Source organism: Balaenoptera ricei, chromosome 14 (genome assembly GCF_028023285.1).
Source record: "Balaenoptera ricei isolate mBalRic1 chromosome 14, mBalRic1.hap2, whole genome shotgun sequence".
Taxonomy (NCBI): Eukaryota; Metazoa; Chordata; class Mammalia; order Artiodactyla; family Balaenopteridae; genus Balaenoptera; species Balaenoptera ricei.
In genome coordinates this window covers 64,084,152-64,110,174 of record NC_082652.1, presented here as the reverse complement: position 1 = coordinate 64,110,174, position 26,023 = coordinate 64,084,152, and positions in this window count along the sequence as shown.

Below are 26,023 nucleotides of genomic sequence, written 5' to 3'. Positions count from 1 at the left end.
ATCTTCTACTAACAAAGTTTCAAATGAAGATTGTAATTCAGTCACACAAGCTTTTGTATTACACACACATTTAAAATTTTTCATCAATTCAATTTATAAATCAGTGTAATTCCAATTAAAACCTCTAGTGAGTGATTTTTGGAGGTTGACACATGATTCCATAGTTTATTGAGATAATTAAGACCTTCCATTGACCATAATTTTGAAAAAAGGGATAGTAAGGAAGCAATTCTCTACTAAACATTAAAATATTTGCAGTGCCCAGGTAATTCAAACAGTATTGTACTGGTATAGGGTAAAACGAGCAGAGAAACAAAATATATCTGAGGAGTAAACAGTCAATCCTAGTCTGATTTTAGATTCTGAAAACAGATTTCATTACACAGAGAGTAATTAGTGGATGAATGAGAATCATTCACAAAAAAAAAAAAAAACTGTTCAAATAACATTGTTTGAGAAGGTAATAAACGAAGATCTATACCTCACACTGATACAATCTAAAAGTAGATTTCAAATTTTAAGAGTAAAGGTAATTATAAAATTACCAGAACAAAATATAAATCAATAATGATAGTGTCTTGGGATTAGGAAGGACCTATTCTTTATTCTCAAAGGTAGAAACTGTAAAAATGAATTACTGATTTGACGTCAAAACATTAAATGTTTTTGTACAGCACAAAACGCTATAAATAACATTAAAAGACAAAAACTCAATAAGAAAAATATTTTCTCCACATACGCCTGACCAAAGATTTATACCTTTAATAGAAGAAAACTTACTCTAGGCCATAAGATTAGAAAAGGACATATCCAGAGAAAATAAGTAAAACACAAAAAAGAGAAAATTATAAAAGCAGAACCACAAATTTTTGGTAAATATTAAAAATACTCAACTTCTTCATTAATAATATTAATCAGAGAAACTCACATGAAAAACATTTTTTTTCCTCAAGATGAGCTCCCAGCAGCCATATCTGTATAACACGCAGCTACTCTCGGGTTCAGAGCATTCATAGGTGGATGTTTAACTTATACTGGGAATTTGTCCTTCTTGAACAGTCAGAAGTCAGGAAGCCTAGAAGTTACGTGAGGGACAGAATCTAAGAGTGATTTGATCTGAGCTGCAACCAATCACTGTGTCCTCCACAGAATACTTACAGACTGCTGCTGTAACCAAGGGACCACTCAGCTCTTTGTACATGCTAAGATTATTTATTTTTAATTGGGTGAAATTTCCAGCAATCTTTACTTTTCCCCATTATATGTCACTCAATTATTTGTTTCCTGTTAACCTTGACTAACAAGAATACCCACACTGTTTTTACCTCAATATGCTATAGGGTTTCTAATTAAGTTTTGGTTATTTTTCCAATGTTGGCCCAACCCAGAAGACAAAATATGTTAAAAAACACTTTGCTATATGGAGATGTGCAATCTCAAACTCACATTTGATTTCTTTAAGTTCATGATTCTGGGCTCCTTCCTCCATGAGGACACATTATCTCCCAGAAAACTCTTCAGTCTTTGTGCAGTGTCAAATGCCCTCTCCCTCAATATCACCGACACAACCTGTTGGTAAAATAGGCTGTTTATCTTTTACAACAGTAAAGGAGAATCCTACCTGGGCAGACCTTTGGAATGTCACCAAAGGGAAAAAGCAAGGAAGGGATTTAGAAAGAATTTGAAGTTTGGTTTAAGTCAAATATTTCAAAGTGGGAATTTGATTAGGATTCGAGAAGGTCTTTTGATGATGGCCATTCTGACTGGTATGAGGTGATACCACAGTATAGTTTTACTTTGCATTCTCTAATAATTAGTGATTTTGAGCATATTTTATTGTGCTTTTTGGTCATCTGTATGTCTTCCTTGGGAAAATGTCTATTTAGATCGTCTACCCATATTTTGATTGGGTTGTTTGCTTTTTGATATTTAGCACCATGAGCTGTTTGTATATTTTGAAGATTAATCCCTTGTTGTTCACTTCATTTGCAAATATTTTCTCCCACTCTGTGGGTTGTCTTTTCATTTTGTTTATGGTTTTCTTTGCTGTGCAAAAGTTTTTAAGTTTTTATTTTCATTACTCTAGAAGGTGGATCCAAAAATATATTGCTGTGATTTATGTTAGAGAGTGTTCTGTCTATGTTTTCCTCTAAGAGTTTTACAGTATCCAGTCTTACATTTAGGTCTTTAATGCATTTTGAGTTTATTTTTGTGTACTGTGTTAGAGAGAATGTTTTAATTTTATTCTTTTACATGTAGTTGTCCAGTTTTCCCAAAACCACTTATTGAAGAGACTGTCTTTCCACCATTTTATATTCTTGCCTCCTTTGTCATAGATTGACCTTAGGTGTGTAGGTTTATCTCTGGATTTTGTATCCTGTTCCATTGATCTATATTTCTGTTTTTGTGCCAGTAACATACTGTTTTAATGACTGTCACTTTGTAGTATAGTCTGAAGTCAGGGAGCCTGATTCAGCCAGCTCTGTTTTTCTTTCTCAAGATTGCTTTGGATATTTGGGGTCTTTCGTGTTTCCATACAAACTGTAAAATTATTTTGTTTTAATTTTGTGAAAAAAACTATTGATAATTTGATAGGGATTGAATTGAATCTGTAGATTGCTTTGGGTAGTATAGTCATTTTGACAATATTGATTGTTCCAATCCAAGAACATGATATATGTCTCCATCTGTTTGTGTCATCTTTTGTTTTGTTCATCAGTATCTTATAGTTTTCTGAATACAAGTCTTTTACTTCCTTAGGTGGGTTTATTCCTAGGTATTTTATTTTTTGATGTGATAGTAAATGGGATTGTTTCCTTAATTTCTCTTTCTGATATTTTGCTGTTAGTGTGTAGGAATGCAAGAGATTTCTGAGCATCAATGTTGTACCCTGCAACTTTACCAAATTCATTGATGAGCTCTAGCAGTTTTCTGGTAACATCTTTAGGATTTTCTATGTATAGTATCATGTCATCTGCAAACTGACAGTTTTACTCCTTCTTTTCCAATTTGTATTCCTTTTATTTCCTTTTCTTCTCTGATTGCTGTGGCTAGGACTTCCAAAACTATGTTGAATAATAGTGGCAAGAGTGGACATCCTTGTTTTGTTCCTGATCTTAGAGAAGTGCTTTCAGTTTTTCACCATCGAGAATGATGTTAGCTGTGGGTTTGTCATATATTGCCGTTATTATGTTGACGTAGGTTCCCTCTATGCCCACTTTCTGGAAAGCTTTTATCATAAATTGGTGTTGAATTTTGTTGAAAACTTTTTCTGCATCTATTGAGTTGATGATATGTTTTTTTGTTCTTCAGTTTGTTAATGTGGTGTATCACACTGATTGATTTGCAAATATTGAAGAAGCCTTGCATCCCTGGTACAAAAGCCACTTGATCATAGTGTCTGCTTCTTTTAATGTGTTGTTGGATTCTGTTTGCTAATTTCTTGAGGATTTTTGCATCTATGTTTATCAGCGATATTGGCCTGTAATTTTCTTTTTCGTAATATCTTTTTCTGGTTTTGGTATCAGGGTGATGGTGGCTTCATACAATGAGCTTGGCAGTGTTCCCTCCTCTGCAATTTTTGGAGGAGTTTCAGAAAGATAGGTGTTAACTCTTCTCTAAATGTTTGATAGAATTCACCTGTGAAGCCATCTGGTCCTGGACTTTTGTTCCTTGGCAGTTTTTTTAATCACAGTTTCAATTTCAGTACTTGTGATTGGTCTATTCATATTTTCTATTTTTTCCTGGTTCAGTCTTGAAAGGTTGTACCTTCTAAGAATTTGTCCATTTCTTCTAGGTTGCCCATTTTATTGGCATACGTTTGCTTGTAGTAGTCTCTGATTATCCTTCTTTGTATTTCTGTAGTGTCAGTTGTAATTTTTCATTTCTAATTTTATTAATTTGAGTCCTCTCCTTTTTTTTTCTTGATGAGTCTGGCTAAAGTTTTATCCATTTTGTTTATCTTCTCAAAGAACCAGCTTTTAGTTCATTGAGCTTTGCTATTGTTTTCTTTCTCTCTATTTCATTTATTTCTGCTCTGATCTCAATGATTTCTTTCCTTCTACTAACTTGAAGGGTTTTTTTGTTCTTCTTTCTCTAAGGCTACAAACAATAAATGCTGGAGAGGGTGTGGAGAAAAGGGAACACTCCTACACTGCTGGTGGGAATGTAAATTGATATAGACACTATGGAAAACAGTATGGAGGTTCCTTAAAAAACTAAAAATAGAGCTACAATATCAGCCAGCAATCCCACTCCTGGTATATATCTGGAGAAAACCATAGTAGAAAAGATACATGCACCCCAATGTTCATCATAGCACTTTTAACAATAACCAGGACATGGATGCAACCTAAATGTTCATCGATGGTTGAATGGATAAAGAAGAAGTGGTAGGTATATACAATGGACTATTTCTCAGCCATATAAAAGAATGAAATAATGTCATTTGCAGCAACATGGATGGATCTAGAGATTGTCATTCTGAGTGAAGTTAATCAGACAGAGAAAGACAAATATCATATGATATCACTTACATGTGGAATCTAAAAAAAAAAAAAAAATGGCACAAATGAACTTATTTACAAAACAGAAATAGAGTCACAGATATAGAAAAAAAAAAAAAAAAAAAAAACAACTTATGGTTACCAAGTAGGAAAGGGGATAGGATAAGTTGGGAGATTGAGATTGACATATACACACTATTATATATAAAATAGATAACTAATAAGGACCTAATGTATAGAACAGGGAACTCTACTCAATACTGTGTAATGATGTATATGGGAAAATTATCTAAAAAAGCGTGGATATATGTATATATATATATATAACTGATTCACTTTGCCATACAGCAGAAACTAACAAAACATTGTAAATCAAATATATTCCAATAAAAATTTATTTCAAAAAAGATTAGATAAGGATTATGGTAGCATGGGAGAACTGATGAAAATAAAAAGGCAAAATTCTATTGAAAATTGATGAGTCTTTTGAGGAGTTCTTGTAATGAATAATCAGGTAATTTACATGAGGGAGAATTTCCTGGAATAATATTGTTATGCTAATGAAGACAACAGAATAGTAATGTCATGTTTTGTAATCAGTAAGCTGGTGGTGGGAGGGAGTAGGTTCTTTCAGTCCTTAGTGCCCATCTGTTTATGGGGATATATGATTTTGTTCTCCATAGGTTTCTAGCATCCTGATCTACCAAGTTTTCCAGATATAATATAATAGTCCTAAACTCCTCTTTAGGCTCATTCTAGAACTCTCGTTACTGACGGCTTTGAGAGAGAGAGAAAGAGAGAGAAAGATAATTTTCTAGCATGAAGGAACAACTACACACAAGGGTGTAGAGTGAGAAATTAAACATATTTTGCTAAGGACAATGTGGATCGAATAGCCACAATGGAACCTTTATTTAGGGAAACAAACAAAATTAATGAACATATGATACAATACACCTGCCCATATTTTACCAGTAATTTTCTATATGAACTTAAGTGTTTGAGTTCTTGACATTAGGTAAAATTTTCCACAATTGCAAAAGAAATTCTTCAGACTATTTTTCCTTTTAGTTTTACTATGCTCCAGTAGCTTATGAAAGCTAATATTCTGGTAACAGTGAATACCTTCCAGATGTGCATTTGGCCAAACATTATTTTTCTCTCTTTCTATCATAAGTATTTTATTGACTAGAGGAGGAAAATAGTATCCCAACAACAGATAAGCAATGTTTCAGTTAATTGCCAAAGATTATACTTTAATACTTTGGAAAAAGGAAGTCAAGTTAACTATAAGGTTCTTTGATTAATATGATGAAAATCTAAAAGCATCTGACCTACTCATTAACACCTTAATGAAGACAGAAGAATCTCTTATGCTCAATTTCCAGAGAACAAGTACTGTTTGTGGCATTTTGATTTTTCCAGCCAGAGAACAGTGAGAGCCATAAAGTAAAATTTGCATATCTATAGGTCAATGTGAATGTGGCAATCGTCAACAAAAGAATTGGGGTACTAAGGACCTTATGGATTACATTATCAAAGGCAAATTGCCAGTTGGTACTGTATCCCTTCCTCTCTTCTATTTCCCTCTTCTCCCTCCCTGAAGGACAGGTGCCCAATGAAGGTGGTTTAGAATGCCAAATATTATATTTATTGAGAAAATTATTCTTAGTCAGAGATCATTAGAGTTGATAAAAAAAACTGAGAAAAAAAATACATAATCTTTACTCCTGGGAAGCCAAAGGATTTAGCTGATTATGATGAAAAGGAGTTTATTAGAAATTTTTTTAGATAGCTCATAGAATTGTTAGGAAGGCTGGAGAACCAGGCTCAAACAGCCAGGACCACAACCAGATGCTGAAATATGTCCCCCTGTCTTTATGAGTTAGGAGTTCCACCTTTAAGTCTCTGATTCTCTTAATTCCAGAGATAGAAAAAGAGCTACCATCAGGTCCCTCTTGAGCTCCTGAGTCAAAGTCTTGACTATGTGTCTGATTGGTGGGATCCAGTCCACTTTCCCAGACCACAGATGTGAGAGAACTTGAAAAGCAGATAATCCAGTATTTTTAGCTTTCATAGGGGGACATATTTTCTCCCACCAAGCCTCACAAGGTAGGAAATTCCCCAAACAGGGAATGTTGTCAGATTTCTAATGGCCAAAATGAATGGTGCATGATTACAGGGAGTTGACAGTTTACAATTTGGTGGACAAAAAAACAAAGACCTGGGTAAAGTTGTAACAGTGTAGAAACTGCTGTTAGAAAAAAGAATGACTGACTCAGACTGAAGAAGTAAAGAAATAATACCTGTAGTATGGAACAGGTAAAGCAAATAAGAATTATTAAGAATATCAGCTAGATAAATAACTTAAGAAAGGACATTTCAAGAAGAGGACATAGCACAAGAAAAGACTCAGTGGCCTGAAGCAACAGGTGGAGAAGTCTCCAAATTTACATTATTCTTTTAATGGCTTGCATGACTTACTTGATTATATCTATTAAGGACAAGAAGCAATTGAATCTTAAAATACACCCTAAAGGACATTTGGTACTATGGTAAAAACTGTCACTGAAATGCAGTTGAAAATTCACATGTTGTAGGACCTACATAAAAGAGCTATGTGAAACTGAAATTGATCAAAAAGGTTGGATTTTTGCTTTCAAGAAGTTTGTTTTATCAACACAAGACAGCATGAAACCCACAGTAAATATTAATTTGACATGAGGATTCTCTGTTTCTTGAACTTCATATCTGTAATTATATTTTCTCAACATACCCTTTTTTGCTATTATAACTAATCATATCTTATATTTAAACCTGTATTTCTATACCTAAAATGTTTCCTATCCCTGAATGCCAAATAGATTCTTACCTAGTATTCTGGATATATTCTTTAATTAGGAGTCTTTTGTGGATTATTTTATGGGCTCCTGACTTGGAATTTTATTGGGTTCTTCTTGTGTGACCAAGAATGTTCCTAAATTTTAGATCTGTTAGATGTTATCAACTAAGGCATGCAAGATGCTAATGTGTAAACTGATTGTCTGATTTTTGCAAATTTATGTAAAAAATATCTGTGATATTGCCTTTTTCACTGGAGACTCTTAATGGCGCTATACTTTAAAGTCAAATAGTGTTTTCAGTGAAAGAACACTGAGACTGATTGGAGCTTTTGGGGAGTGCTGTTTGCCTGTGACTTATGAAATTAAATAGCCTAGGAAAATTACTTTCTTCACCATTTTAGAAAGTTATAGTCATAAATGAGTTTGACCTTTTAATTTTTCTACTTACTGTCAACCTAGCAAAGAAAAGAATGTTTGTAAATTGTCTATCATTTTGCCCCTACAAAACAGATGAATCTAGGAAACAGATCAAGAAGGCTAAGATGATAAAAAGCCAGCTTGATAAGGTATGCACAGTCTATATATACAATTATCAAAGAAGATGACACATGGGATAATAACTTATTGATATAGAGTTGAATTAGCCTGATACAGAGTGTTAGAGATAATCACATGCCAGAAGAAGATAATGTAATATGAAACAGTTTTCTAAGAGAAAGAGTCAAACTCCTAACACGTGAACCTACAATCATCTGCAAAATACGAGTAAAGCCTAGAAGGAAATGAACATTGTTATGTGTCAGTAAGCCTAACCAACTATAAATTTTTGAATTGACCATGATTAGACTTGGACCAGAGATAGATGGTATTTAATTCAATAAATATTGATAGAATAAGAAAATAAATGGTTCATGAAATGAATGAATAGATGCACTCAACACATATTTACTGTCTTCTATGTGCCGACTTAAAAAAATGCACAACATGAGAGTTGTGAGTTAAGTTTTATTTTGGGCAAAATGAGGACTATAACCCAGGAGACAGCATCTCAGATAGCTCTGAGAAACTGCTCCAAAGAGGTAGGGCAGAGGGTCAGTATATATGTGATTTTGGTGAAGGGGGAGTACATGCAATCAAACACATATTTTTTTGCAGAAGGTTTCTGCTAGTCTCATGAAGGTTACTGCTAGTCACGAGGAGCAGACGTCATCATGAAGGATTTTAATGCCTTTCTAGACATGATGAGATGCAAGAATTGGGCTCATAAAATCATCTCCTGAAAATATTTAACTATCTGAAGACCTGTTCTGACAGTTTTTCCCAGGGCACAGAGTGCCACATTTCTGCTCTCCACCCTGAACTCCTTTCAGGGGTTGTTGAAAGTCAGTGGCTGCAGCAACTCATGACTTAATCCTTATAGAGTTAGATGGCAAGTGCCAATGGCAAGTGCCAATTTGTAGTTGACATATGGTTGCACATAATACACAGTTTTAAATGCAAATTGATAAGAGATAAACATACCTCATTTGGTGTTTTTAAACAGTTTAAATTGAAACATATTTAAGATGTGATTCTATTGACACAGAAATGATATGTTAGAGTTTAAGCCTTAGTTCTCATATCTACTTACAATCATCCTGTGGTGAGTTCATCCACACAAGTTTAAATATCATCTATATGCTTATAGTTCCCATATACATAGCTGCAAACCAGAACTTTCTTAAACAAGTACAAATCCAATTGCCCACTCAACATCTTCTCTCAGTCTGATAGACATTTAAAACTTAGCATGCCCAAACTGATTTCATGATTATTCCTGACAAATAATACGTGTGTTAAAGGATAATTTTCAAAATATAGTAAAATAATGACTTTCATAGAGATACAAAATGACCACCTGTTAAAGAGTGTATTTAACTCATTGTTAATCAGGTAATCAGTAGGATGTTACAAGCAGTTCAAAGGGTAATACAAATAGTAGATGCATGTATGCATCAGGAATATTGAAAATAATGTGCAAATTGAAGTATAACTATCTTCTTTCAGTGGGAAAAGAAAGTCAACTGAATCGCTACTGGACAGAGTTTGTATTTCCACAGACAAGCGTTATTTTGCAGGGCTATCAGTTATACACAATTTATGAAGTTTTAAATTCACTTAAAGCTCAAAAGCTTAAAAGACTCAAATCCACCCCTAGAATCAGAATCAGATAACCAGCAGGGATGTTCTCTAGAGTGCATAGTTAAGAATGAGGGAAAATAAAGACATAATCAGATACATTGGGAAAACAAAGCTTACCATTCTCACATCCTTTGCATAAACAATTACTGAAGTATTCATTTCAATAAGAAAAAAGGAATAACTTTGGAATGTTATGGGACTAAAGAAAAAACAAAAGCAAAGAATTAGTAAATCAATTATTAGACATTTAACTGTGACTATAAAAATTAATAATAATTATGTATTAGAAATGTAAAACTAAAACTACAGCTAGCAATAAAAAGATAAGGGAGGGAGGTTTTTGATGGTTAGGTGAAACATGTTTAAGCTCCTTGTCCTGGTCAAGGACAAGGAATTTACATTTTTAGAAGTATGTTATTTTAAAATATATGTTAAACATTTTGTGCTAAATAATTAAGAGACCTGCCTAACTAACTAGAAATATAATCTATACTTCTTAAACCAAAAGAGACTTAAGAGAGTAGAATATGATGAAAATTTCATGCAGACTTAGGACAGTAGAAAAAAAAATTTAAAGTTGAAGCAAAGGAAAACAATTCAAAATAAAAAAACACATCATACTCTAGTAGAAATAAATTAAAATATATCAATAATAACAGTGACTATGAAGAAATTATTTAGCCATCCCAAATGATTTAGTTTGAAAAAAACTACATAAAAATGTTGAAAATCAAGAGAGAGAGAAAACTAATCTATGAAACATTGACCTAAGAATGTTGATGCAAAAATTTTAATAACATACAAAAGATACCTTAAAGTAGAATTCCTTATAATAAATATATCATCATTGCATATTAATGAATGAGAAAATGCACAAAGAAAATATCTTAATGTAAACTGACAAGAAAGCCTTCAAATACACAAAGCAAAATTCTCAGGATTATTTTACAATAGTTTAGTAAATCCATAATCAACTTCAAAGATTTTTAAATTCGTTTTTATTGTAAGCTAAGAGTTCTTGCTTATAAAAAAATTTAGCAAGGAAATAGAAGAACTGATTACCACAATTAACAACTTTAATATATGTGTACATGTGGCCACTTTACATAAATGGATTACATAATAGATTTCAAAGGAAACCTCAAGCTATATCAAATAATTGATAGCACGTATATAGCACATTACTGTAAATCAATTAAATTTGAAACTGACAATTGAGGTTGTTTCCCCAAACACAAATGTTTACAAACTTACAAAAACATTACTAAGTAACTTATGGGTTAAAGAGAATATCAAAATGGAAATTCCAAATAAATAGAAACAAATGAAAATGAAAGTACTTGGGATGCAGCTAAAGTCATTTAAAAGTAAATGCATAGCTTTAAATGAGGTATGCATTGACTTCAAGAAGCTGAGAAAATGACATAATATAGTTAAACTGGGTATGAAAAATATAATACTAAAGATATGTAGGAATTCATGAAATTTAAAGCCAGGAATAATACAAAGAAGCACCACAATTACAAGCAGGTTCTTTGTAAATTTAAAAAAAAAAATGTATATACTTCTACCAGAATGAATCATTTGTACTTTTTGTCAAAAGTACAAATAAACAGTATTAAGAATTAATAAATAGATATAAAACAAAAAGAATAGAATATTTTTAAAATATGAGAGTACAATAAAATCTTTATGATGAATTTGAAAACTTACATGAGATAATTTATTGTCTAACAAAATAATAATAATTACCAAAATTGATTTGAGTAGGAATAGAAACTCTTAATAAAACCATGGATATTTATGTAGTTGGACCTGTAAAAAGATATTTTCCTTTAAAAAGAAGGGAAAATACAATTGGAAAAGATAGTTTTGCCAATGAGTTTGAACACAACTTCAAGGCAAAGACAATCCCTCTCTTGAACTCTCTCAGAGAGTTAAAAAAGGAGGGACATACATCCAAATAATTTATCATGAGTGTATAACTTGATTGTAAAACAAAAAAAAATATTTGTTTAATAAAAGAAAACTATAGGTAAATATTACCTATTAACATAGATGTAACATTCCTAAAGGAAATTCTAGGAATGTACTTTTGTATAATGGAAAATACATCATAATTATGTAATATATCTTAGGAATTCATTGACAGAAAAAATTTTTATCTTACTTTCCATAGATTAAAAGAAGGAAAGAAACATGGCTTTTGTAAGAGATATTTTAAAACATTTGAAAAATTCATAACCCACTTATGATTTTAAAAATCTCAAGTAACAGGGAATAGAGAGAAAAGATTGTAATATTTTAAAAAATCCTTACCAATAGCATTCATTATACTTATGGTGACACTCTTTAAATATTTCCATTAAATTGAGGACAATAAAGGTAGGCCCATTATTTTTGCCTCTAAGTCACACTCTACTGGCTGTTCTAGTCAATTCAATAAGAAATATGCATTGAATTTATATTCAATATTAATGATCTGAGAGAACTAAGAAGTATAAAAACCAATAAAATAGGTCAGCGTGTTTGTGGACTGAAAGCCAACACAGAGACATGAATGGACTTATTAGAGTGTAGAAATTATCTTCTTTTTTACAGATAAAAACTCCTAATTAACAATATAAGGTAACTAAGTATAAATTCAACAAAAGATGTATATGTTTATTATGAAAAAAATCACAGTTATTAATCAGCATGACAGAAGACTTGAATCATAGAGAAATCCCTTACACATAGAAAGTCTAGTACATTCTTCCTGAATGTAAACTATCAACTACTGTGATGCACCTATCCAGATCAGGATTTTTCTCTTAACTATCCTTTCACTCAGAATGGACATCCCAAGAGACACATTTGTCTTAATAATAAACTACTTTGTCACCAATGGATAGCATACAGACAGGAAAAGAAACAAAGGTCAGGGTGGTGGGAGAGGATTCCCCCACAGTGCAGGAAATAGGGGTGCTTTGCTTTTAGAAATAAAAAAAAAAAAAAGACTCTAATTACTTTACATTTTATGATCATCATAAGCAAGAAATTAGAACAATTTCAGTGACAAAATTCTCTTCTTCTCTCCAAATAATTTGTTATTCTGAGGTTTAAAATTTGTGCTGTGGTTACTGAGTTATAATAATATATATGAGCTTTTGATTTAGCACATTTGTTATTTCTTATCTTTAATAACATTGGACATAAAGGGGAATTTTTTAATTCTCCCTTTAACAATGGCCTTCAAAACAAGTAGATTTGGTTATATTCGTTTCTAATATGTTTTTAAGAGTTCAAAATTGTTCCAACTCCCTTCACTTACAATTCACGACTATGACCCACAGTGGTACCACAGTGATAATAAAAATGAAGAATCAGAACTTGAGTTACTTCAATTTGTCTAAGTGACTACTTGGAGATGTTATCTATTTAAACTGCTTACAGAGACATCTAAAAGTCAGTCAGATCACTCTCTTTGTTAGATTTTTTATTTTTAATTTTTAAAATTTTAATGCAATTTTTAAAGGTTACTTTTCATTTACAGTTATTACAAAATATTGGCTATATTCCCTGTGTTGTACAATACATACTTGAGCCTATCTTACATCCAGTAATAGTTTGTGTCTCCCACTTCCCCACTCCTATATTGCCTGTCAACACTGGTAACCACTAGTGTGTTCTCTATATCTGTGTCTATTTCTTTTTTTGTTATATTCACTACTTTGTTGTATTTTTTTTAGATTCCACGTGTAAGTGATATCATACAGTATTTGTCTTTTTCTGTTTGACTTATTTCACTTAGCATAAGAGCCTCCAAGTCCATCCATGTCACTGAAAATGGCAAAATCTCATTCTTTTCTATGGTTGAGTAGCATTCCATTGTATATATGTACTGCATCTACTTTATCCATTCATCTGTTGATAGACACGTAGGTTGCATATCTTGGCAATTGTAAATAATGCTGCTATGAACATTGGGTGCATGTATCTTTTTGAATTAGTGTTTGCATTTTTTTCACATAGGTACCCAGGACTTGAATTGCTGGGTCATACAGTAGTTCTATTTTTAGTATTTTGAGAAACCTCCATAGTGTTTTCCAAAGTGGCTACATTTTGGAAACTTACATTCCCAAAAACAGTGTACAAGGGTTCCCTTTTCTCCATACCCTCACCAATATTTGTTATTTGTGTTCTTTTTTGATGATAGCCATTCTGGCAGGAGTGAGGTGATAAAACCACAATCTCATTGTGGTTTTGATTTGCAATTCTCTGATGATTATTGATGCTGAAGCATATTTTCATGTGCCTGTTGGCCATCTGCATTTCCTCTTTGGAAAAATGTCTATACGGTTTTTCTGACCATATTGTAATTGGGTTTTTTGGGGGTTTTTTTATGTTGAGTTGTATGAGCTGTTTATATATGTTGGACATTAATCCTGTATTGGTCATATTACTTGCAAATATTTCCTCCCATTCAGAGGGTTGTCTTTTCAATTTGTCAATGGTTTCCTTTGCTGTGCAAAAGCCTTTAAGTTTAATTAGGTTCCATTTGTTTATTTTTGCTTTTATTTCCTTTATTTTAGGAGACAGATCCAAAAAAAATATTGCTAGGATTTATGTCAAAGAGTGTTCTCCCTATGTTTACCACTAGGAGTTGTATACTATCCAGTCTTACATTTAGGTCTTTAATCCATTTTGAGTTTATTTTTGTGTATGCTGTTAGAGAATATTCTAATTCCATTCTTTCACATGTAGCTGTCCAGTTTTCACAGCACAAAGTATTGAAGAGACTGTATTTTCTCCATTGTGTATTCTTGCCTCCACTGTCATAGATTAATGGAGCATAAATGCATGGGTTTATTTCTGGGTTTTCTACCCTTTTCCATTGATCTATGTGTCTGTTTTTGTGCAAGCACCATAATGTTTTGATTACTGTAGCTTTGTAGTATAGTCTGAAGTCAGGGGGGCATGATTCCCTCCAGCTCTGTTCTTTATCAAGATTGTTTTGGATATGTGGGGTCTCTTTTTTGTTCCTATTTAAAATTTAAAATTATTTGCTCTGGTTCTGAGAATAAAAAAGCCTTTGGTATTTTGATATGTATTGCATTGAATCTGTAGATGCCTGGGGTAGTATGGTCATTTTAACAACATTGATTCTTCCAATCCAAGAACATGGTATATCTTTCCATCTGTTTGTGTTGTCTTCCATTTCTTTCATCAATGTCTTATAGTTTTTGTAGTACAGGTTTTTGCCTCCTTAGGTGGGTTTATTCCTAGGTTTTTTATTCTTTTTGATGCAATCATAAATGGGATTGTTTCCTAATTTCTCTTTATGATATCTCAGTGTACAGAACTGCAAGAGTTTTCTATGTATTAATTTTGTATCCTGCCAATTTACCAATTTATTGATGAGCTCTAGTAGTTTTCTGTTGGCTTCTTTAGGATTTTCTATGTATAATATTATGCCATCTGCAGTGACATTTTTACTTCTTCCACTCCAATTTGGATTCCTTTTATTCCTTTTTCTTCTCTGATTGCTGTGGCTAAGACTTCCAAAACTATGTTGAATGAAAGTGGCAAGAGTGGGCAGCCTTGTCTTCTTCCTGATCTCTTAGGGAATGCTTTCATCTTTTCATCATTGAATATGATGTTAGCTGTGGGTTTGTCATATATGCCCTTTATTATGTTGAGGTATGTTTCCTCTATGCTCACTTTCTGAAGAGTGTTTATCACAGATGGATGTTAAATTTTACCAAAAGCTTTTTCTGCATCTATTGAGATGATCATATGGTTTTTATTCTTCAGTTTGTTAATGTGGTGTATCAAACTGATTGATTCGTGGATACTGAAAAAACCTTGCTTCCCTGGGATAAATGCCACTTGATCATGGTGTATGATCCTTTTAATGTATTGTTGGATTCAGTGTGCAAGTATTTTGTTGAGGATTTTTGTATCTATGTTCATCAGTGACATTGGCCTGTACTTTTCTTTTTTATATCTTTGTCTGGTTTTGGTATCAGTGTGACTCTTGTTTCATAGCATGAGTTTGGATGTGTTCCTTCCTCTGCAGTCTTCTGGAATAGTTTCACAAGGATAGAAATTAACTCTTCTCTAAATATTTGGTAGAATTCACCTGTGAAGCCACCTGGTCCTTGACTTTTCTTTGTTGGGAGTTTTTATACTACTGATTTATTTTCATTACTGTTAATTTTTCTGTTTATATTTTATATTTCTTCCTGGTTCCTTCTTGGGAGATTGTACCCTTCTTTGAAGTTGTCTATTTATTCTAGGTTGTCCATTTTATTGGTGTATTGTTAATTGAGGTAGTCTGTTATGATTCTTCATATTTCTATGGTTTTGGATGTCACTTTGCCTTTTTCATTTCTGATTTCATTCATTTGGGCCCTCTTCCTTTCTTTCTTTATGAGTCTGACTACAGTTTTATCAATTTTGTTTATCTTTTCAAAGAACCAGATTTTAGTTTCATTGATTTTTTTCTATTGTTTTAGTCTCTATTTCATTTATTTCTGCTCTGATCTTTATGATTTCTTTCCTTCTACTAACTTTGGGTTTTGTTTGTTTTTCATTTTTTAGTTCCTTCAAGGTTAGGTTGTTTGAGGTTTTTCTTTTTTCTTGAGATAAGCTTGTATTGCTATAAACTGCCCTCTTAGAACTGCTTTTGCTACATCCCATAAGTTTTAGAATGTTGTGTTTTCATTTTCATTTGTCTATAGGTACCTTTTTATTTCCTTTTTAATTTCTTCACTGATCCATTGGTTGTTTAGTAGCATATTGTTTAGTCTCCACATGTTTGTACTTTTGTTTTTAAACATCTTTATTAGAGTATAATTGCTTCACAGTGGTGTGTTAGTTTCTGCTTTACAACAAAGTGAATCAGCTATACATATACATATATCCCCATATCTCCTCCCTCTTGTGTCTCCCTCTCCCTCTCCCTATCCCAACCCTCTAGGTGGTCACAAATCACCGAGCTGATCTCCCTGTGCTATGTGGCTGCTTCCCACTAGCTATCTATTTTACATTTGGTGTGTTTGTACTTTTTACATCTTTTTTCTTGTTGTTGATTTCTAGTCTCCTAGAATGGTTATCATAAGAAATGTTTGATATGATTTCAATTTTCTTAAATTTACTGAGATGTATTTTGGTCTAGCATGTGATCTATCCTGGATAATGTTCCTGGAGAAAAAAGTGTGTATTCTGCTGCTTTTAGATGGAATGCTCTATATATACCAATTAAGTTCATTTGGTCTAATGTGTCATTTAAGGCCTTTGTTTTCTTATTGATTTTCTGTCTGGGTGATCTGTCCATTGATGAAAGTGGGCTGTTAAAATCCCCTACTGTTATTGTGTTACTGTTGATTTCTCCTTTTATGTCTGTTAGTATTTAGGTGCTCCTATGTTGGGTGCATATATATTTCTAATTGTTATATCTTCTTCTTGGATTGATCCCTTGATCATTATGTAGTGTCCTTCTTCATTTCTTGTAACAATATTTTAAAGTCTATTTTGTCTGATATAAGTATTTCTACTCCAACTTTTTTAAAATTTTCATTTGCTTGGAATATCTGTTTCCATCCCCTCACTTTCAGTCAATATATGTCCCTAGATCTGAAGTCGGCCTTTTGTAGACAGCATATACATGTGTCTTGTTTTTATATACATTCAGCCAGTTAATATCTTTTGATTGGAGCATTTAATCCATTTACATTTAAGGTAATTATTGATATGTATGTTCTTATTGCTATTTTGGTTTTGTAGGGTTTTTTTCTTCCCTTTTTTTTTTTTTTTTTTTTTTTTCTCTCTCTTGTGATTTCATGACTATCATTAGTGTTGCGTTTGGATTACTTCTTATTTTTTTGTGTGTGTATCTATTGTAGATTTTTGATTTGTGGTTACCATGAGATTTATATATAGCAGTCTATATATATGCATATGCAAGACTGTTTTAAATCGCTGTTCTCTTAATGTCAAATGCATTTCTACATTTGTACCGTCCTCTTCTCATGATTGCTGCTTTTGATATCAAATTTGTGTGTGGATGATTTCCTACATTTACTGTATGCTTGCCTTTTGAAATACATTTTAAAAACCCTGCATTTGTACTCTCCTCCTCTCATGATTATTCTTTTTGATATCATATTTTACAAATAATTGTTTTGTGTAACCCTTAACTGCTTATTATGCATATTGATGATTTTAGTACTTTTGTCTTTTACTTCGCTAGCAACTCTGTGTGTGAATGATTTCATACCTTTACTGTATGTTTGTCTTTACCAGTGAGCTTTATTATGTTATACTTTTCTTGTTTCTACTTGTGACCTTTTCTTCTTTTGCCTAGAGAAGTTCCTTGAACATTTTTTGTGAAGCTGATTTTGGGGTGCTGAACTCTTTTAGCGTTTGCTTGTCAGTAAAGCTTTTGATTTCTCCATCAAATATGAAGGAGAGCCTTGCTGGGTAAAGTACTCTTGGTTGTAGGATTTTCCCTTTCTCTTCACTTTAAATATATCATGCCACACCCTTCTGGCCTGCAGAGTTTCTGCTGAAAAATCAACTGATAGCTTTATGGGAGTTTCCTTGTATGTTATTTGTTAATTATCACATGCTGCTTTTAGTATTCTCTCTTTATCTTTAAATGTTGTCATTTTTATTATAATACTTCTTGGTGTGTGCCTCTTTTGGTTAATCCTGTATGGAACTCTCTACCCTTCCTGGACTTGGGTCACTTTTCCTTTCCCAGGTTAGGGAAGTTTTCAGCTATTATGTCTTCAAATATTTTCTCAGACTCTCTCTCTCTTCTCCTTCTAGGACCCCTATAATATGATTATTATTGTGTTTGATGTGTGCCAGAGGTCTCTTAATCTGTCCTCTTTTCTTCTCATTCTTTTTTCCTATTTATTTTCAGTGACAGTGATTTCCACTACTCAGTTTTCCAGCTCACTGATCCATTCCTCTGTATCATTTAGTCTCCTGTTGATTCCTTCTAGAGTATTTTTAATTTCAGTTATTATATTGTTCATCTCTGTTTGGTTGTTCCTTATGTTTTCTAACTTTTGTTAAAAACCTCTAACATATTCTGTGCATCCATTCTTCTCCCAAGTTCTTTGATCATCTTTCAATCATTATTTTGAACTTTTTCTCAGGTAGCTTTCCTATCTCCATTTCCGTTAGTTCTTCTTCTGGGGTTTTATCTTGTTCCTTTGTCTGGACTGTGTCTCTCTGTGACCGCATTTTATCTAAGTTGCTATTTGATTTTTGTTTTTTTTTAACATCTTTATTGGAGTATAATTGCTTTACAATGGTGTGTTAGTTACTGCTTTATAACAAAGTGAATCAGTTATACATATAAATAGGTCCCCATATCTCTTCTCTCTGCATCTCCCTCCCTCCCAACCTCCCTATCCCACCCCTCTAGGTGGTCACAAAGCACCGAGCTGATCTCCCTGTGCTATGCAGTTGCTTCCCACTAGCTATCTATTTTACGTTTGGTACTGTATATATGTCCATGCTGCTCTCTCACTTTGTCCCAGCTTATGCTTCCCCCTCACCATATTCTCAAGTCCATTCTCTAGTAGGTGTGGGTCTTTATTCACATCTTGACCCAAGGTTCTTCACGACAATTTTTTTTTTTTTTTAGATTCCATATATATGTGTTAGCATACGGTATTTGTTTTCCTCTTTCTGACTTACTTCACTCTGTATGACAGACTCTAGGTTCATCCACCTCATTACAAATAACTCAATTTTGTTTCTGTTTATGGCTGAGTAATATTCCATTGTATATATGTGCCACATCTTCTTTATCCATTCATCTGCTGATGGACACTTAGGTTGCTTCCATGTCCTGGCTATTGTAAATACAGCTGCAATGAACATTTTGGTACAAGACACTTTTGGAATTATGATTTTCTCAGGGTATATGCCCAGTAGTGAGATTGCTGGGTTGTATGGTAATTTTATTTTTAGATTTTAAGGAACCTCCATACTGTTCTCCATAGTGGCTGTATCAATTTACATTCCCACCAACAGTGCAAGAGAGTTCCCTTTTCTCCACACCGTCTCCAGCATTTATTGTTTGTAGATTTTTTGATGATGGTCATTCTGACCGGTGTGAGATGATATCTCATTGTAGTTTTGATTTGCATTTCTCTAATGATTAATGATGTTGAGCATTCTTTCATGTGTTTGCTGGCAATCTTATATCTTATTTGGAAAAATGACTATTTAGGTCTTCTGCCCATTTTTGGATGGGTTTTTTTTTTTTTTTTTTTGATATTGAGCTGTGTGAGCTACTTGTAAGTTTTGGAGATTAATCCTTTGTCAGTTGCTTCATTTGCAAATATTTTCTCCTATTCTGAGGGGTGTCTTTTCATCTTGTTTATGGTTTCCTGTGCTGTGCAAAAGCTTTTAAGTTTCATTAGGTCCCATTTGTTTATTTTTGTTTTTATTTCCATTGCTCTAGGAGGTGGGTCAAAAAGGATCTTGCTGTGATTTATGTCATACAGTGTTCTGCCTATGTTTTCCTCTAAGAGTTTGATAGTGTCTGGCCTTACATTTAGGTCTTTAATCCATTTTGAGTTTATTTTTGTGTATGGAGTTAGGGAGTGTTCTAATTTCATTCCTTTACATGTAGCTGTCCAGTTTTCCCAGCACCACTTATTGAAGAGGCTGTCTTTTCTCTACTGTATATCCTTGCCTCGTTTATCAAAGATAAGGTGACCATATGTGTGTGGGTTTATCTCTAGGCTTTCTATCCTGTTCCATTGATCTATATTTCTATTTTTGTGCCAGTACCATACTGACTTGATTACTGTAGCTTTGTAGTATAGTCTGAAAACAGGGAACCTGATTCCTCCAGCTCCATTTTCCTTTCTCAAGATTGCTTTGGCTATACGGGGTTTTTTGTGTTTCCATACACATTGTGAATTTTTTTGTTCTAGTTCTGTGAAAAATGCCAGTGGTAGCTTGACAGGGATTGCATTGAATCTGTAGATTGCTTTGGGTAGTTGAGTCATTTTCACAATGTTGATTCTTCCAATCCAAGAACATGGTATATCTCTCCATTGATTTGTATCATCTTTAATTTCTTTCATCAGTGTCTTATAATTTTCTGTATACAGGTCTTTTCTCTCGTTAGGTAGGTTTATTCCTAGATATTTTATTCTTTTTGTTGCAATGATAATTGGGAGTGTTTTCTTAATTTCATTCTTAGATTTTTCATCATTTGTGTATAGGAATGCAGGAGATTACTGTGCATTAATTTTGTATCCTGCTACTTTACCAAATTCATTGATTAGCTCTAGGAGTTTTCTGGTAGCATATTTAGGATTCTCTATGTATAGTATCATATCATCTGCAAACAGTGACAGCTTTATTTCTTCTTTTCCAATTTGTATTCCTTTTATTTATTTTTTTTCTCTAATTGCTGTGGCTAAAACTTCCAAAACTATGTGAAATAATAGTGGTGAGAGTGGGCAACCTTGTCTTGTTCCTGATCTTAGTAGAAATGTTTTCAGATTTTCACCGTTGAGGACAATGTTGGCTGTGGGTTTGTCGTATATGGCCTTTATTATGTTGAGGAATGTTCCCTCTATGCTTACTTCCTGGAGAGTTTTTATCATAAATGTGTGTTGAATTTTGTCAAAAGCTTTCTCTACATCTATTGAGATGATCATATGGTTTTGCTCCTTCAATTTGTTAATATGGTGTATCACATTGATTGATTTGCATATATTGAAGAATGCTTGCATTCCTGGGATAAACCCCACTTGATCATAATGTATGATCCTTTTAAAGTGCTGTTGGATTCTGTTTGCTAGTATATTATTGAGGATTTTTACATCTATGTTCATCAGTAATATTGGCCTGTAGTTTTCCTTCTTTGTGACATCTTTGTATGGTTTTGGTATCAATGATGGTGGCCTCGTAGAATGAGTTGGGGAGTGTTCCTCCCGCTCCTATATTTTGGAAGAGTTTGAGAAGGATAGGTGTTAGCTCTTCTCTAAATGTTTGATAGAATTCGCCCTTGAAGCCATCTGGTCCTGGGCTTTTGTTTATGGAAGATTTTTAATCACAGTTTCAATTTCAGTGCTTGTGATTGGTCTATTCATATTTTCTCTTTCTTCCTGGTTCAGTCTCAGAAGGTTGTGCATTTCTAAGAATTTGTCCATTTCTTCCAGGTTGTCCATTGTGTTGGCATATAGTTGCTTATAGTAATCTCTCATGATCCTTTGTATTTCTGAAGTGTCACTTGTTACTTCTTCTTTTTCATTTCTAATTCTATTTATTTGAGTCTTCTCCCTTTTTTTCTTCATGAATCTGGCTAATGGTTTATCAATTTTTTTATCTTCTCAAAGAACTGGCTTTTAGTTTTATTGATCTTTGCTATCATTTCCTTCATTTCTTTTTCATTTATTTCTGATCTGATATTTATGATTTCTTTCCTTCTGCTAACTTTGGGGGTTTTTTGTTATTTCTCTCATTGCTTTAGGTGTAAGGTTAGGTTGTTTATTTGAGATGTTTCTTGTATTTTAAGGTAGGATTGTATTGCTATAAACTTCCCTCTTAGAACTGTTTTTGCTGCATCCTGTAGGTTTTGGGTCGTCGTGTTTTCATTGCCATTTGTTTCTAGGTTTTTTTTTGATTTCCTCTTTGATTCCTTCAGCGATCTCTTGGTTATTATGTTATGTATTGTTTAGCCTCCATGTATTTGAATCTTATACAGGTTTTTTCCTGTAATTGATATCTAGTCTTATAGCCTTATGGTCGGAAAAGATACTTGACACTATTTCAATTTTCTTAAATATACCAAGGCTTGATTTGTGACACAAGATATGATCTATGATGGAAAATGTGCCATGAGCACTTGAGAAGGACGTGTATTCTGTTCTTTATGGTTGGAATGTCCTATAAATATCAATTAAGTCCATCTTATTTAATGTATCATTTAGAGATTGTGTTTCCTTACTTATTTTCATTTTGGATGATCTGTCCATTGGTGTAAGTGAGGTGTTAAAGTCCCCTACTATGATTGTGTTACTGTCGATTTCCCCTTCTATTGCTGTTAGTATTTTCCTTATGTATAGAGGTGCTCCTATGTTGGGTGTATAAATATCTACAATTGTTATATCTTCTTCTCAGATTGATCCCTTGATCATTATGTGGTGTCCTTCTTTGTTTCTTGTAATTGTCTTTGTTTTAAAGTCTTTTTTGTCTGATATGAGAATTGCTACTCCAGCTTTCTTTTGATTTCCTTTTGCATGGAATATCTTTTTGCATCCCCTCACTTTCAGTCTGTATGTGTCCCTAAGTCTGAATTGGGTCCCTTGTAGACAGCATATATATGGGTCTTGTTTTTGTATCCATTCAGCCTGTCTATGTGTTTTGGTTGGAGCATTTAATCCATTTACATTCAAGGTAATTATCGATATGTATGTTCCTATTACCATTTTCTTAATTGTTTTGGGTTTGTTATTGTAGGTCTTTTCCTTCTCTTGTGTTTCCTGCCTATAGAAGTTTCTTTAGCATTTGTTGTATAGCTGGTTTGCTGGTACTGTATTCTCTTTGCTTTTGCTTGTCTGTAAAGGTTTTAATTTCTCTGCCAAATCTGAATGAGATCCTTGCAGTTTACAGTAATCTTGGTTGTAGGTTTTCTCCTTTGTCACTTTAAATTATGTCCTTCTGACTTGCCACGTTTCTGCTGAAAGTTCAGCTGTTAACCTCATGGGGATTCCCTTGTGTGTTATTTGTTGTTTTTCCCTTGTTGCTTTTAATTTTTTCTTTGTATTTAATTTTTGATAGTTTGATTAACATGTGTCTTGGAGGGTTTTTCCTTGGATTTATCCTGTATGGGACTCTCTGTGTTCCCTGGACTTGATTAATTATTTTCTTTCCCATATTAGGGAGGGTTTCAACTATAATCTCTTCATATATTTTCTCAGTCCCTTTCTTTTTCTCTTCTTCTTCTGGGACCCCTGTAATTCGAAATTTGGTGCATTTAATATTGTCCCAGAGGTCTCTGAGACTGTCCTCAAATCTTTTCATTCTTTTTTCTTTATTCTGCTCTGCAGTAGTTATTTCCACTATTTTATCTTCCAAGTCACTTATCCTTTCTTCTGCCTCAGTTATTCTGCTATTGATCCCTTCTAGAGAATTTTTAATTTCCTTTACTGTGATGTTCATCTCTGTTTGTTTGCTGTTTAGTTCTTCTATGTCCTTGTTAAACGTTTCTTGTATTTTCTCCATTCTACTTCCAAGATTTTGGATCATCTTTAGTATCATTTTTCTGAATTCTTTTTCAAGTATACTGCCTATTTCCTCTTCATTTTTTAGGTCTGGTGGGTTTTTGCCTTGCTCCTTCATTTGCTGTGTGTTTCTCTGTCTTCTTGTTTTGCTTCACTTACTGTGTTTTGTGGTCTCCTTTTCACAGACTGCAGGTTCGTAGTTCCCGTTGTTTTTGGTGTCTGTCCCCTGTGGCTAAGTTTGGTTCAGTGGGTTGTGTAGGCTTCCTGGTCGAGGGGAATAGTGCCTGTGTTCTGGTGGATGAGGCTGGATCTTATCTTTCTGGTGGACAGGTCAACGTCTGGTGGTGTGTTTTTGGTGTCTGTGACCTTATTATGATTTTTGGTAGCCTCTCTGCTAATGGATGGGATTTTGTTCCTGTCTTCCTAGTTGTTTGGCTCAGGGTGTCCAGCACTGTAGCTTTCTGGTCATTGAGTGGAGCTGGGTCTCGGCTTTGAGGTGAAGATCTCTGGGAGATTTTTGCCATTTGATATTACATACAGCTGGGAGGTCTCTTGTGAACCACTGTCCTGAACTTTGCTCTCCCACCTCAGAGGCACAGCCCTGGTGCCTGGCTGGAGAACCAAGAGCCTGTCATCTACAGGCTCAGAATAAAAGGGAGGAAAAAAAGAAAGAAAGAAGGAAGAAGATAAAATAAATTTATTAAAATAAAAAATTAAAGATAATTATTAAAGAACATCTTTTAATAATAAAAAAAGAAAGAAGAGAGCAACCAAACCAAACAAACAAATCCATCAATGAGAACAATTGGTAACAATTATACTAAAAATACAAAAAAATTAAGAAAAAGGGACAGACAAAACCCTAGGACAAATGGTAAAAGCAAATCTATACAGACTAAATCACACACAGAATCATATGCACACACACTCACAAAAAGACAAAAAGGGAAAAAAAATTATATATATCGTCGCTCCCAAAGTCCACGTCCTCAATTTGGGATGATTCATTGTCTATTCAGGTATTCCACAGATGCAGGGTACATCAAGTTGATTGTAGAGGTTTAATCCACTGCTCCTCATGCTGCTGAGAGAAATTTCCCTTTCTATTCTTTGTTCGCACAGCTCCTGTTGTTCAGCTTTTTATTTGGCCTCGCCTCTGCGTGTAGGTCACCTGAGGGCGTCTGTTCTTCGCTCAGACTGGATGGGGTTAAAGGAGCAGCTGATTCAGGTGCTCTGGCTCACTCAGGCCAGGGGGAGGGAGGGTTACGAAATGCAGGTCGATCCTGCGGCAGCAGAGGCATGCCATGTGTTCTCCCAGGGAAGTTGTCCCTGGATCATGGGACCCTGGCAGTGCGGGCTGCACAGGCTTCCAGAAGGGGAGGTGCGGATAGAGACCTGTGCTTGCACACAGGCTTCTTGATGGCTGCAGCAGCAGCCTTAGCATCTCATTCCCGTCTCTGGGGTCCGCTCTGACAGCCGCGGCTGGCTCCTTTCTCTGGAGCTCCTTTAAACAGTGCTCTTAATCACCTCTCCTCGTGCACCAGGAAACAAAGAGGCAAGAAAAAGTCTGTTGCTTCTTCGGCAGCTCCAGACTTTGTCCCGGACTCCCATCCATCTAGCTGTGACGCACTAGCCCCTTCAGGCTGTGTTCACGCAGCCCTGTCCTCTCCCTGGGATCTGAACTCTGAAGCCCGAGCCTCAGCTCCCAGTCCCCGCCCGCCCCAGCAGGTGAGCAGACAAGCCTCTCGGGCTGGTGAGTGCTGGTTGGCACTGATCCTCTGTGTGGGATTCTCCCTGCTTTGCCTTCCGACCCCCTGTTGCTGTGCTCTCCTCCGTGGCTCTGAAGCTTCCCCCCTCCACCACCTGCAGTCTCCGCCTTCGAAGGGGCTTCCTAGTGTGTGGGAACCTTTCCTCCTTCACAGCTCCCTCCCACTGGTGCAGGTCCCATCCCTATTCTTTTGTGTCTGTTTTTTCTTTTGACCTCCCCAGGTACGTGGAGAGTTTCTTGTCTTTTCGGAGGTCTGAGGTATTCTGCCAGCGTTCATTAGGTGTTCTGTAGGAGTTGTTCCGCATGTCGATGTATTTTTGATGTATTTGTGGGGATGAAGGTGATCTCCACGTCTTACTCTTCTGCCATCTTGAAGCTCCTCTGCTATTTGTTTTTTTTATGTATGTGGTGTGTTTGCTACATTTCCCAACCTTGGAGAATTCACCTACTGTAGGAGATGTCTTTGAGTCCCAG